At 43.3% G+C, this 13,918-nt stretch overlaps 1 long non-coding RNA gene across 1 annotated transcript; it reads left to right on the plus strand.

Annotated features, from left to right (window-relative positions):
* Positions 1 to 3,387: 3,387 nt before the first annotated feature.
* LOC122455875 lies at positions 3,388 to 6,315 on the plus strand. The gene is made up of 3 exons (XR_006274378.1): positions 3,388 to 3,402; positions 3,507 to 3,604; positions 3,691 to 6,315. It is a non-coding gene; the product is annotated as an uncharacterized LOC122455875 (long non-coding RNA).
* The last annotated feature ends 7,603 nt before the right edge of the window (positions 6,316 to 13,918 follow it).

Below are 13,918 nucleotides of genomic sequence, written 5' to 3' on the forward strand. Positions count from 1 at the left end.
TAGCCAATGCAGGATGCTCTTTTATTGGCAGAAAGGATGTTGTTTGACAGAGTGTGAGGAGATCAAAGGGAGAGCAGAAAGGGGCAGGGGAAAATGAGGATTTAATTGTAGAGGACATTAGAGGTGGCAAAATTGGCAGGCGTGATGTCCTTGTGGGGTAGTAGAGATCTTTTCAACAGATTCTTCTCACTTGGAGATGACAAGGGAGATAGATGTGGGGAGCGAGGGGGGAGCTGGGCATCTGCATTAAAGCTGGAGTAAGTGTCATCAGTGCTCATTCTGGCCCTCTCCCAAAGGACTAAACTTGTTAAAGAAATACGTTGATTGCGTATCACTGCCATGGGAGACAGAGGCAGCGGCTGGCCATGCCTTCCCTGCCCCTCGCTCTCCCCCTTTTGTTTTTCAGACATGGTTTGATGCACTCCAAGAACTGTTTCAGAGTAGCAGCCATGTTAGTCTGTATTCGCAAAAAGAAAAGGAGTACTTGTGGCACCTTAGAGACTAACAAATTACCTTTGATGCATTGCTTAACCTCTCCCCTATCTGAACTTCATCTAAATAACTCTTTGTTGACACTTATCTCTTTTTTTGCAAGAAGCACTTACTTCTGCTTCAGCCAACCACAAAAGGAAGTGCTCAATGGCTGAGTGGGTTATAAAGCACTGTAAGTGTCATCAGGGCTTTGAGGAATTCTTCCCTGTAATGAGCAAAGTGATAAGACACTGTTTATAATACAGCCTTTACAATCAGGGTTTCAGGCTGGAAGAATTTTTTTTCCTTCCTTTTCATCTTCCTTAGCCAAAGATTAGCTCAGAACCTAACTCACACATTATACACTCCCCATCTGCTCAATCTATCTGAATTGTCTTTATGATTTGACAGGGAGTTAAACATCTGTTGCCACCTAAAGCTATCAGTTCAAATGCCTCCTTAGTGTAACTCCAGTGGAGTATGAATTTGGCACATTTTAATGAGAACTCCTCTGATACATCTGTCCTGTCTTTGTCTTCCTCACAATGTTTATTAGTCAGACATTGCAATAAAACTATTTCCCTATTTCTAAGAATTCATTGGCTGTCACAGCTTATTCTGCCCCTGAAGTCTATCTTCTGTTTGATACCACACAATTCATTTCTGTGCAGATGTTTATGAAATTGCAGAGAGGGATATGACTTCAGATGGGGAATGAGCAGGGGAAGTTGATGACACCTTGGCAATAAAATCCTATTTTCATGCAAATGTCCCAAATAATAAAAACACAGAGAAATGGAATATAAGGAAATATACAATGCATCAACCAAATTATTTCCATAGCAGTCCGGCTCCTCTGGGGTGGTGCAGCTCAGCTGCTTTGTGCCAGCAGATTATGGCCCTAAAGACAGTTTAGCTGGTCAGGGGAGTGTTATATCACCCCAGTGGAGGGGAAGACCCTATGAGGTAGAGGCAGTTTTGCAACTCTTAAACCACCACACTCCGGCTGCTGTGATATGGGGTGTGGCTAGTGTAAAGGGGGAATGACACTATGGACCCCTGGCTGCCTTAGTCCCTTGGGGGCCAGTGGCAGGCTGCTCTAAAGAACACAGTGGGGTCGGGATGAGTCCTTTGAGCTGCACTGTGCACTCCCCATCTATAGCCAAGGGTCCAGGCCCAGGAGATTATCTGGGGGTTTGTGGCGGCATCAGTGGATCTTTACGTGCTGTACAACATCACATGTTATGCATGTAGCACGAAAGCCTTTCACAGAGGAAATCTGGAGAACACACTTCACTTCCAAACACATGTCCTCTTCGTGAGGGAGCAGTACCAGCCCAGTCTTTATTCCAAATTCCAGCTCCCTGCAACTACAGATCCACTTCAGAGCAAACGACAACAAGGAGAGTGACACTGGGGACCTGCAGACAGAACCCACAGTGAGAAGGCCCTAATTCCATAACATGCTCATTGTAACAATATCAGTGCTTTTGATAGCAATAGCTGCAGACTGATGAGAGGATGCTGCCTCGTCCATAAGGGCCTACATGAATGTTTTGCATACATTTATTATAAAATACTGTTTTGTTATATTTTAATTCACACTTTTAACCACTTGTTAATATGACTGTATTTTTAAGTGCTTGTGGCAGACCAGAGGGCAGCCAAGCCACACTCGATCTTAAAGCCACCCTTGTTGCTCCTTGCTCTAGGCTCAAGTTGTGTGCTGTGTCTCTTAGAAGCAAAGCACAGAATTTCACCTAAAAGCTTAAATGTCTATAAAGGGAAGGACCTAGAAACACAATGCAAATAAATGATCCGAGAGCCCACTGTGCCACCACAGATTGGCTATTGCTATGGCAGTTTGGAGAATCATTCGGTCACCTGCCTGTGTATGAAATCAGTCCCAATTCCCCACCCCACTGCCCCCATGAATGCTGAGACTCAGACCCTCTTGGCTGCAAACAAACAAACAAACAAACAAAAACACCTTTTAAACTGTCACACTCCTAGAAGGGGCTCCAGCAGCAGAGGCTCATGATCCCAGCATTGTGGGGAACCCTGCTTTGCTGCTGCTGTACGTACAAGCAGGGGACTCCTTCCCTGGGCTTGGCAGTTTGATGGCAGGAATGCCAGGAAAGCCCTGGTAAACGGGAAGCGAATAGGTTCCTTTCGTCCTGTTTGAAGGCATGAACTCCGGGTTACAATTTCCAGAGATCTCCCCATGCAAAAACAAACAATTAACTCCCGAAAACTGGAACATTAAAGGCTGGATTTTCAGACAAGATCAGCTCCCATTTGGACACCAAAATCAGTGGCCAGAGTCTAGGAGAGCTCAACATGTCAGGTGTGTAGGGAGCTGGTGTGGTTTCCCTCTGAGCCAGAGAGTGATGAGCCACTCTGTCAGCCTGAGTGGGCAGAGCCAGGCCAAGCTTACTGCACCCCCTAGAAGGGGAGGGGTTGTACAGGAAGTACAAAAAGCGGGTCCCTTAGCCCAGTGAGGGCAGCCCCAGGGCAGTGCTTCTATATCCTGGGAAATTTCCCAAAATCTGGAAATTTTTGAGTAAAATGTTTCAACTTGGGAAATTGGGAATTTTCGTTCAAAACCTAAATAATCCTGGAAAAATTTCATAAAAAGCAAAAGATTTTCCAAATCTCAAAAATCCTGGGAAGTTTTGATAAAAAGTAATAAGTAAAATATTTGCGCCTCTTTTAAATTTCCCTCAAAATGCGTTCAATTCGATTGGTGAATATTTGTCACGTGATTTTCATAATTGGGCTATGCTGCTCTCCTATTGGTGGTGCTTCAACATACTATATCATGACAGCACAAGTGAAGTGACAAGTGCGCACACATGCACTCAAAAAACCAACCTCAGCAACAGCTGGCTGACGGGTAATAAGGAGATGGTTATCAAATTTATCTTCTAGGTAAGGTTTCTTCCAATAATTAAATATATTGCAATACTTACTGATTAAGATTAGTTTTTTGATCTTCCATTAAATCTCTAAAATTTTGGATTTCATGCTTGCAGTTGCACAGAGAATGTGTACCAGAGCTTTCGGCTGTTCATAAATTTGTAACAGCACCTTCTTCCAGGCAAATATTAAATATCTTCCCCTACTGTGTTAGGTAATAATATATAATATGTTTCCTTCTTTGATTTAAATATAAATTGAAATATACATGATATTAATTATCACATTCCATTATTTCAGAGATCTCTTTCCATTTTTTATCTAACATAAAAAATGAATAAAGAGACTGGTAAGTCTGGTGAGAAGAGGAAGAGGACTGCAGGAGTAGAAAAAGATCTGTCCATGTTGAAATGAAAACAACTGGATAGCACCCCCGACAAAGTATTGAAGACTCGGAGTGAACTTCCACCAAAAGAGAAGCCATCTACGTTCAAAAAAGCCTTTCAAGACTCTTTGCTTCAAGAAGGTAAATACAAAGACTGGCTGCAGAAAGTAGAAAACAATAGTTTTTTAGCTTATTGCAAATGTTGTGATGTAAAAATCCAGGCAGGTACTCGTGAGTTAGATAAGCACGTTAATGGTAAAAAACATAAACAAAAGATTGAGACAGTATCTAATACAAAGAAAATTGACGATATGTTTAATAAACAAGATTGTGAAATTAAAAAAGCACAAAAATTTGAAGAGCAAGTTAAAGATGCAGAGATTAGAATGGCCTGTTACTTTGCTGAACATGTCAGTATTCAATCTGGAGAACACTTGACTGAAGTAGTTAAAAAATGTTTCCCTGATTCCAAAATTGCTGAGGCTGTAACATTAAAGAAAGATAAATGCACTGCTATAATTAGCAATGTTTTAGCAAACTGAGACTGAGGAACTTGTAGAAAAATAGAAAGTTAATGAATTTAGTGTATTTGTGGATGAATCTACTTCAGGGAATAAATATCTCATTGTTGTGCAGTATGTTAATCGATCCAATGGCAAAATTACTTCACAATTGTTAGAATTATTAGAACTTGACCCCAAAAATTGCACTGCAGAGGGGATTTACACTACTTTTAAAGAGTCTATAATGGAGAAAAATATTCCTTTGAATAATATTTTAGGTGTAGCCTGTGATGGTGGCAGTGTAATGATCGGGCCAAAGAACTCAGTTTTCTCTAAACTGAGAGAAGATGTTCCACAGATAGTTTTAGTCAGGTGCATTTGCCATACATTGACTCTGATTTCTAGTTCTGCTGCAAGTGCTTTACCTAATTTTGTGGAGCAATTTATATCAGATATGACTAACTATCCTGCACATAGTGTAAAAATGAAAGAAGAAATTCAGAAGATGGTGGAATATTTTCGAAAGATCAAATTAGGAATGTTAAAATGAAGTTTAACCAGATGGTTAGCTTTACACCCATGTGTTAATAGAGTTTTGATCTTATGGGACACCCTGTTTAACTATATTCAATTTGATTATCAATTGCAAAAGCCCTAAAGCAAAATATATTTATGATATAATGTGCAATCCAGAACTTAGAGCTTATTTGTTCTTTTTGAAATATGTTTTGGATTATATGAACAAATTCAATGCTCTTTTCGAAAGCACAAAACCACTGATTCATGGCATCAGACCGGAATCTGTGAAACTTTTTAAGCTTATAGCAGCAAATTACTTAAAGCCAAATTTACTGAATGAAGAACTATTAAAAATTAATGTAGCACATCCCTCAATTTTTTAAAAAATTGAAGACATTTACATTGGGCCGGAATGTGAAAACTACTTAAAATCTGTTGATCCAAACTTAGCTTTGAATGTCAGAAAGAATATCCTACACTATTACATCACTTGCTGTCAAGACTGCCACTTGATTCTGTTGTTTTCACAGAAGTTCAATTTGTAGATCCTGCAATATACCTTAATGTTAATGTTGCCAAAGAGAAAAAAGATATCACTAAGCTTTGTGCCATATTTAAGGTTGATTTCAATGCTGCTCAGAGTGAACTCAGAGCCCTGCCATTATCTCTTGAATTAAATGAAATTGCAATTTTAAAAAGCAAACCAATTGATGAAATGTGGCAAGAGATTTCACAAATCAAAGATTATTCAGGTCGATTCATGTTTTCAAATATATCTGAACTGGCTAAAAAGTTTTTCACATTACCGCATTCAAATGCAGCACGTGAAAGAATTTTTTCCATGGTAACTGACCAAAAAAACAAAAAAAGAAACTGTATGACAAACAAAAACACTCAATTCTAGTATAGTTATAAGGTCAGCTTTGAAAGCAAAGCAAGAGAAATGTTCTAATTTTGTAATTACTATTAAGTACTTGTATTTACATTGTAAAAATATGTAGAGTAAAAATGACAGTGATAGAACTAGTAAAAATATTAATGATGGTAAAGATGTTCCTAGTGACAACTCAGACCATTAGTCAGAAAATGGATAAAACTCAGAGATTATAATAATAAGGAAAATTATATAAAAGAGTGTTATTGTTCTTTCTGTTTGCTTTTTTATCTTATTTTATAATCATATGTTTACTTTTTATTTTTTCAAAGTAACTTTGATGTTCAGTACACTGCAGGGCACATGGTGTACTTATTAATAGTTTTGTTTTTAAAATAGTGAAATTTGTGTAAAATACATTGTTTTCTATCATTTCACTCCTTCTCCTCATGTGTAAAATATTTTATTTACTGTATAAGTAACATAAGTTTAAAATTGAAAAACATGTCTATAGGTATAAAAATTATAAATGTGAAATATCTCAAACGAATAAGAATAATTTTGGGTATAATATATATTATATAGTTATTAAAAACACACATATTACGTTCCTTTGAGATTTTGAAATAAAAAACTTTATCTGGGAATTTTTCACCAGTTTTGGGAAATTTTTAGTGCTAGGTTGGGAAAAGTTGGCATCACAATATAGAAGCACTGCCCCAGGGAGGGAGACAGACACAGGCTGCTCCCTGTGGACCCTGCTGCCAAACCAGGGGACTCCCTGGACCAAGGGAAACCTGACCGAGAGGAAGGTCTCGGGCTACCAGGACTGCCAGCTGCAGAGTATCCCGAGGAACCGGAGGAGCCAGGCAGCAACCCAAGCCCAAGTGAGCCCGATGCTGAGGGTGAGCTGGAGCTACCAGGGCTACCTGCAGCTGAATACCCAGATGAGTTGGAGGAACCAGAGGGACCCACTCGGGTGACCAGGTAGGAAGTAGCTCAGGGACGGAACTGGACAGTGCCATGAGTTAGCTTTTGGTCAGCGTGTTGTGGGTGTATCCTCACTGACCCAGTGGCAGGACCCCCCTGCCACTATCAGGGGCCTGGGCTGGAATGCAGTGGAGTTGGGTGGGCCTGTGTTCCCCTACCCCTGCCACCCCGCCTTGGGGTGGCAGAACCCCAATAAAATGCTACAGACTCTTGCCGGTGCTCCCCTGCCTGAGGGGCGTGTCACAGACACTTGCTGGCGCTCCCCTGCCTGAGGGGCACATCCCTGACTCTTGCCAGTATTCCTGTATCACACCAACTGCAATGTCACACTCCCTCCCGCTAATTCCCCGTTGAGAGAGAGAGGTGACCAGGGCCTTTCGGCGAGGCGGTAGCTCCCCACCGCCCCCAGCCGCTCGGCAGATCAACTGAGACCATGCTACAAGGTGTGTGTTGAGTTCTGAACTCTCCTGAAAATCTGGCCATAGATGTCACAATGGGAGCTCCTGGGTGCTGAGCTCTTGAAAATCTGGTTCCAAGAGCTCAGACTTGTTCAGACTTATTTATGTCTTCATATTATGTGAACACAGCACAACTCAAGCATTTGCCTAACCGCTTGCCACTGGAACCAGAGTGGCACTATTTCTATTTGAAAGAACTTTGGAAATTAGCCCCAGCACACAGAATGTTGGAATTATCTTTAAGGACCAGCATCTCAGCTGCTGTGAATCAGCAGAGCTCCACAGAGTTCACCAGAGCTGCTTCTCTTTACATCAGCTGAAGATATGCTCCCAAGTCTCTTTTTATGGGAATTTCTGTACTGGATCAGGATCAGATCAGTGGTATCCACTATGTCCTTCTAGTTTGGTATCCTCTGTCTGACAGTGGCCAGTACCAGATGCCGCCAAGGAAGGTACAAGAATTCCTGTAATGGACAATCACACAATAAAACAGCCGATAGAGAACATTTCTTCCAAACCCCAGGCAGTTAAAGTATGATTTATGCCCTAAACCAGTGGTGGACAACCTATGACCCATGGGCTACATGCGGCCCGTCAGGGTAATCCGTTGGCTGGCTACGAGACAGTTTATTTACATTGACCGTCCACAGGCACAGCCGCCTGCAGCTTCCAGTGGCCACAGTTTGCCGTTCCCAGCCAATGGGAGTTGCGGGAAGCGGCGGCCCACACCACTTCCTGTAGCTGCCATTGGCCGGAAACGGCGAACCGCAGCCACTGGAGCTGCAGGCAGCTGTGCCTTCGGATGGTCAATGTAAACAAACTGTCTTGCAGTCCACCAGCAGACTACCCTGATGGGCTGCGTGTGGCCCGCATGCCGCATGTTGCCCACCACTGCCCTAAACTGTGAGGGTTTATAAATCCCTTACATGTTTTTGTCCTTTATAATGTAACTGTGTATGTTCTCATTATCTTTACAAATAGCAAATCCTTTTTTCAATCCCACTCAGCTCCCAGCCTCAGTGATCTCAAGATTAGCGAGCATCACAGGTGAAGTATTTGTTGTGCTGAAAAAGTATCTCCTTTGATCAGTTTTACAGGTATCACTTTCCAGTGTCATTGTGTGACCTCTTGTTCTTGTGTTACAAGTCAGAGTAAATGGAAACATCTGATTTTCTCTATGCCATTCATAGAATCAGAGAAATGTAGAGCTGGAAGGGACTTTCAGAGGTCAGCTAGTCCAGCTCCCTGCACTGAGGCAGAACCAAGTAGATTTAGACCGTCCCTGACAGGGGTTTGTCCAACCTGATCTTAAAAAGCTCCAGTGATTGGGATTCCAAAGTCTCCCTTTGAAGCCTATTCCACAGTTTAACTACCTTGAGAGTTAGAAAGATTTTCCTAATATCGAACCTAAATCTCCCTTGCTGCAGATTAAGTCCATTACTTCTTGTCGTACCTTCAGAGGACATGGAGAACATTTAATCCCCGTCCTCTTTATAACAGGCCTTAACATTCTGAAAACTGTCCTTCTCAGGTCCCTGACCCTCAGGCTTCTTTTCTCAAGACTAAACATGCCCAGTTTTGTTAACCTTTCCTCACAGGGCAGATTTTCTAAACCTTTGATCATTTTTGTCGCTCTTCTCGGGACTCTCTCCAATTTGCTGATTTTTTTCTAAAGCTGCAGCCTCATCAGTGCTAAGTAGAGTGGGACAATTACCTCCCGCATCTTACAAATGACACTCCTGTTAATGTACCCAGAATGATAATAGTCTTTTTCACAACTGCATCAGATTGTTGACTCATATTCAATTTGTGATCCACTATAACCCTCAGATCCTTCTCAGCAGTACTATAACCTAACCACAGGTTTCAGAGTAGCAGCCGTGTTAGTCTGTATTCGCAAAAAGAAAAGGAGTACTTGTGGCACCTTAGAGACTAACAAATTTATTAGAGCATAAGCTTTATAGCATAAGCTATAAGCATAAGCTTCATCGGATGCATCACTAATGCATCCGATGAAGTGAGCTGTAGCTCACGAAAACTTATGCTCTAATAAATTTGTTAGTCTCTAAGGTGCCACAAGTACTCCTTTTCTTATAACCTAACCAGTTATTATACATTTTGTATTTGTGCATTTGTTTTTTTCCTTCCTAAGTGAAGTATTTTGCACTTGTATTTATTAAATTTCATTTTGTTGATTTCAGATCAATTCTCCAGTTTGTCAAGGTTGTTTTGAATTCTAATCCTGTCCTCTAAACTACTTGTGACTCCTCCCAGGTTGGTGTCATCTGCAAATCTCCATTATTGAAGTCATTAATGAAAATATTTAATAAGAATACCGATCTAGGATTGACCCTGGTAGGACCCCACTAGATACATCCTCCCAGTTTGACAGGTTTCAGAGTAGCAGCCGTGTTAGTCTGTATTCGCAAAAAGAAAAGGAGTACTTGTGGCACCTTAGAGATTAACAAATTTATTTGACAGCAAACCATTGATAACTACTCTCTGAGTGCAGTTGGGCACCCACTCTTTCAACCAGCTGTGCACCATTTTATAGTAATTTAATCTAAAACACATTTACTAAGTTTGCTTATAAGAATGTCATGTGGGATTGTGTCAAAAGCCTTAGTAAAATCAAGAGATATCATGTGTATTGCTTTCCCCTCTCCCCTCCTCCAATAGGCCAATAACCCTGAGAAGGAAATTAGGTTGATTTGGCATGACTTGTTCTTGACTGTTCCTTATAACCCTGTATTTCTCTAGGTGCTTACAAATTGATTGCTTAATAATTAGGGCTGTCACACCATACTATAGTAACTCTAACTCAGGAACCAATGCAAGCAACAAACCTCGATGCCAACTCTGCCCACATATCTACACCAGCGACACCATCACAGGACCTAACCAGATCAGCCACACCATCACCAGTTCATTCACCTGCACGTCCACCAATGTAATATACGTCATCATGTGCCAGCAATGCCCCTCTGCTATGTACATCGGCCAAACTGGACAGTCCCTACGTAAAAGGATAAATGAACACAAATCAGATATTAGGAATGGCAATATACAAAAACCTATAGGAGAACACTTCAGCCTCCCTGGACACACAATAGCAGATTTAAAGGTAGCCATCCTACAGCAAAAAATCTTAAGGACCAGACTTCAAAGAGAAACTGCTGAGCTTCAAAAAGAAAAGGAGTACTTGTGGCATCTTAGTGAGCTGTAGCTCACGAAAGCTTATGTTCAAATAAATTTGTTAGTCTCTAAGGTGCCACAAGTACTCTTTTTCTTTTTGCGCATACAGACTAACACAGCTGCTACTCTGAAACCTGCTGAGCTTCAGTTCATTTGCAAATTTGACACCGTCAGCTCACGATTAAACAAAGGGTATGTCTACACTACGAAATTAGGTTGAATTTATAGAAGTCGGTTTTGTAGAAAGCATTTTTATACAGTCGATAGTGTGTGTCCCCACACAAATGCTCTAAGTGCATGTAGTCAGCGGAGTGCGTCCACAGTACCGAGGCAACCATCAACTTCCGGAGCGTTGCACTATGCGTAGCTATCCCACAGTTCCCGTAGTCTCAGCCACTCATTTGAATTCTGGGTAGAAATCGCAGTGCCTGATGGGGCTAAAACACTGTCGTGGGTGGTTCTGGGTACATATCGTCAGGCCCCCCTTCCCTCCCTCCCTCTGTGAAAGCAAGGGCAGACAATTGTTTTGCGCCTCTTTTCTTGAGTTACCTGTGCAGACGCCATACCATGGCAAGCATGGAGCTCGCTCCGCTAACCGTCAGCGTATGTCTCCTGGGTGCTGGCAGACGCGGTACTACATTGCTACACAGCAACAGTTTATTGCTTTTTGGCAGCAGACAGTGCAGTATGTCGTCGTCGACGTAGTCCAGGGTACTCTTTTAATCGACCTCGATGAGGTCGGGGCGCCTGGGCAAACATGGGAGTGATTCAGCCAAGTCATTTCCCTTTTAAGTTTTGTTTCATGGAGATTCAGTCCTACCAGCAGTGCACTGTCTTTTTAATCTGCAGCCAGCAGAAGATGATGGCCAGCAGTCATACTGCACCGTCTTCTGCCGAGCACCCAGGAGATGACGATGGCTAGCAGTCGTACTGCACAGTTTGCTGCCAGCAAGATGTATAAAGATAGATGAAGTGGATCAAAACAAGAAATAGACCAGATTTGTTTTGTATTAATTTTCTCCTCCCTCCCTCCGTAAAATCAACAGCCTGCTAAACCCAGTTTTGAGTTCTATCCTTGAGCTTTTGAGTTCTATCCTTGAGGGGGCCATTCTGTTTCTCGCAAAGCCACCCCATTTGTTGATTTTAATTTCCTGTAAGCCAACCCTGTAAGCCATGTCGTCAGTCACCCCTCCCTCCGTCAGAGCAACGGCAAACAATCATTCCGTGCCTTTTTTCTGTGCAGACGCTATACCACAGCAAGCATGGAGCCCGCTCAGATCACTTTTGCAATTAGGAGCACATTAAACACCACACGCATTATCCAGCAGAATATGCAGCACCAGAACCCGGCAAAGCGAAACCGGGCGAGTAGGCGATGTCAGCGTGGTGACAAGAGTGATGAGGACATGGACACAGACTTCTCTCAAAGCACGGGCCCTGGCAATGTGAGCATCATGTTGCTAATGGGGCAGGCTCATGCAGTGGAACGCCGATTCTGGGCTCGGGAAACAAGCACAGACTGGTGGGACCACATAGTGTTGCAGGTCTGGGACAATTCCCAATGGCTGCAAAACTTTCGCATGCATAAGGGCACTTTGATGGAACTTTGTGACTTGCTTTCCCCTGCCCTGAGGCACAAGAATACCAAGATGAGAGCAGCCCTCACAGTTTACAAGAGAGTGGCAATAGCCCTGTGGAAGCTTGCAATGCCAGACAGCTACTGGTCAGTCTGGAATCAATTTGGAGTGGGCAAATCTACTGTGGGGGCTGCTGTGATGCAAGTAGCCAACGCAATCAAAGATCTGTTGATTTCAAGGGTAGTGACCCTGGGAAATGTGCAGGTCATAGTGGATGTCTTTGCTGCAATGGGATTCCCTAATTGTGGTAGGCCCATAGACAGAACACTGGAGCACCAAGCCGGTGAGTACATAAACTGCAAGGGGTACTTTTTAATAGTGCTGCAAGCACTGATGGATCACAAGGGAAGTTTCACCAACATCAATGTGGGATGGCCGGGAAAGGTACTTGACGCTTGCATCTTCAGGAACTCTGGTCTGTTTCAAAAGCTGCAGGAAGGGACTTTCTTCCCAGACCAGAAAATTACCGTTGGGGATGTTGAAATGCCGATAAAGTTATCCTTGGGGACCCAGCCTACCCCTTAATGCCATGGTTCATGAAGCCATACACAGGCAGCCTGGACAGTAGTCAGGAGCTGTTCAACTACAGGCTGAGCAAGTGCAGAATGGTGATCGAATGTGCATTTGGACATTTAAAAGTGTGCTGGCGCAGTTTACTGACTCGGTTAGACCTCAGTGAAACCAATATTCCCACTGTTATTACTGCTTGCTGTGTGCTCCACAATATCTGTGAGAGTAAGGGGGAGACATTTAAGGTGGGGTGGGAGGTTAAGGCAAATCGCCTGGCTTCTAGGTACGCACAGCCAGACACCAGGGCAGTTAGAAGAGCATAGGAGGGCACGGTGCGCATCAGAGAAGCTTTGAAAACCAGTTTCATGACTGGCCAGGCTACGGTGTGAAAGTTCTGTTTGTTTCTCCTTAATGAAACCCCCCCGCCTCTTGGTTCACTCTACTTCCCTGAAAGCTAACCACCCTCCCCTCCTCCCTTCGATCACCGCTTGCAGAGGCAATAAAGTCATTGTTGTTTCAAATTCATGCATTCTTTATTAATTCATCACACAAATAGGGGGATAACTACCAAGGTAGCCCTTGGGGGTGGTGGAGGAGAGAAGCATCAGGAGGGGTGGTGGAGGAGGGAAGGACAAGGCCACACAGCACTTTAAAAGTTTAAAACTTTAAAACTTATTGAATGCCAGCCTTCTGTTACTTGGGCAATCCTCTGGGGTGGACTGGCTGGGTGGCTGGAGGCCCCCCCACTGCATTCTTGGGCGTCTGGGTGAGGAGGCTATGGAACTTGGGGAGGAGGGCAGTTGGTTACACAGGGGCTGTAGCGGCTGTCTGTGCTCTTGCTGCCTTTCCTGCAGCTCAACCATACACTGGAGCATATTAGTTTGATCCTCCAGCAGCCTCAGCATTGAATCCTGCCTCCTCTCATCATGCTGCCGCCATCTTTCAGCTTCAGCCCTCTCTTCAGCCCGCCACTTACTCTCTTCAGCCCACCACCTCTCCTCCCGGTCATTTTGTACTTTCCTGCACTCTGACATTGTCTGCCTCCATGCATTTGTCTGTGCTCTGTCAGTGTGGGAGGACAGCATGAGCTCAGAGAACATTTCATCGCAAGTGTGTTTTTTTCGCCTTCTAATCTTCGCTAGCCTCTGGGAAGGAGAAGATCCTGTGACCCTTGAAACAGATGCAGCTGGTGGAGGAAAAAAAGGGACAGCGGTATTTAAAAAGACACATTTTATAGAACAATAGGTACACTCTTTCACGGTAAACCTTGCTGTTAACATTACATACATAGCACATGTGCTTTTGTTCCAAGGTCGCATTTTGCCTTCCCCCACCAAGTGGCTAGCCCCTCATCCCTCCCCCCCACCCCGTGGCTAACAGCGGGGAGCATTTCTGTTCAGCTACAGGCAAACAGCCCAGCAGGAACGGGCAGTCCCCTTAAGAAAAGCACCCTATTT

The sequence above is a fragment of the Dermochelys coriacea genome, chromosome 9 (genome assembly GCF_009764565.3).
Source record: "Dermochelys coriacea isolate rDerCor1 chromosome 9, rDerCor1.pri.v4, whole genome shotgun sequence".
NCBI classification, from domain to species: Eukaryota; Metazoa; Chordata; order Testudines; family Dermochelyidae; genus Dermochelys; species Dermochelys coriacea.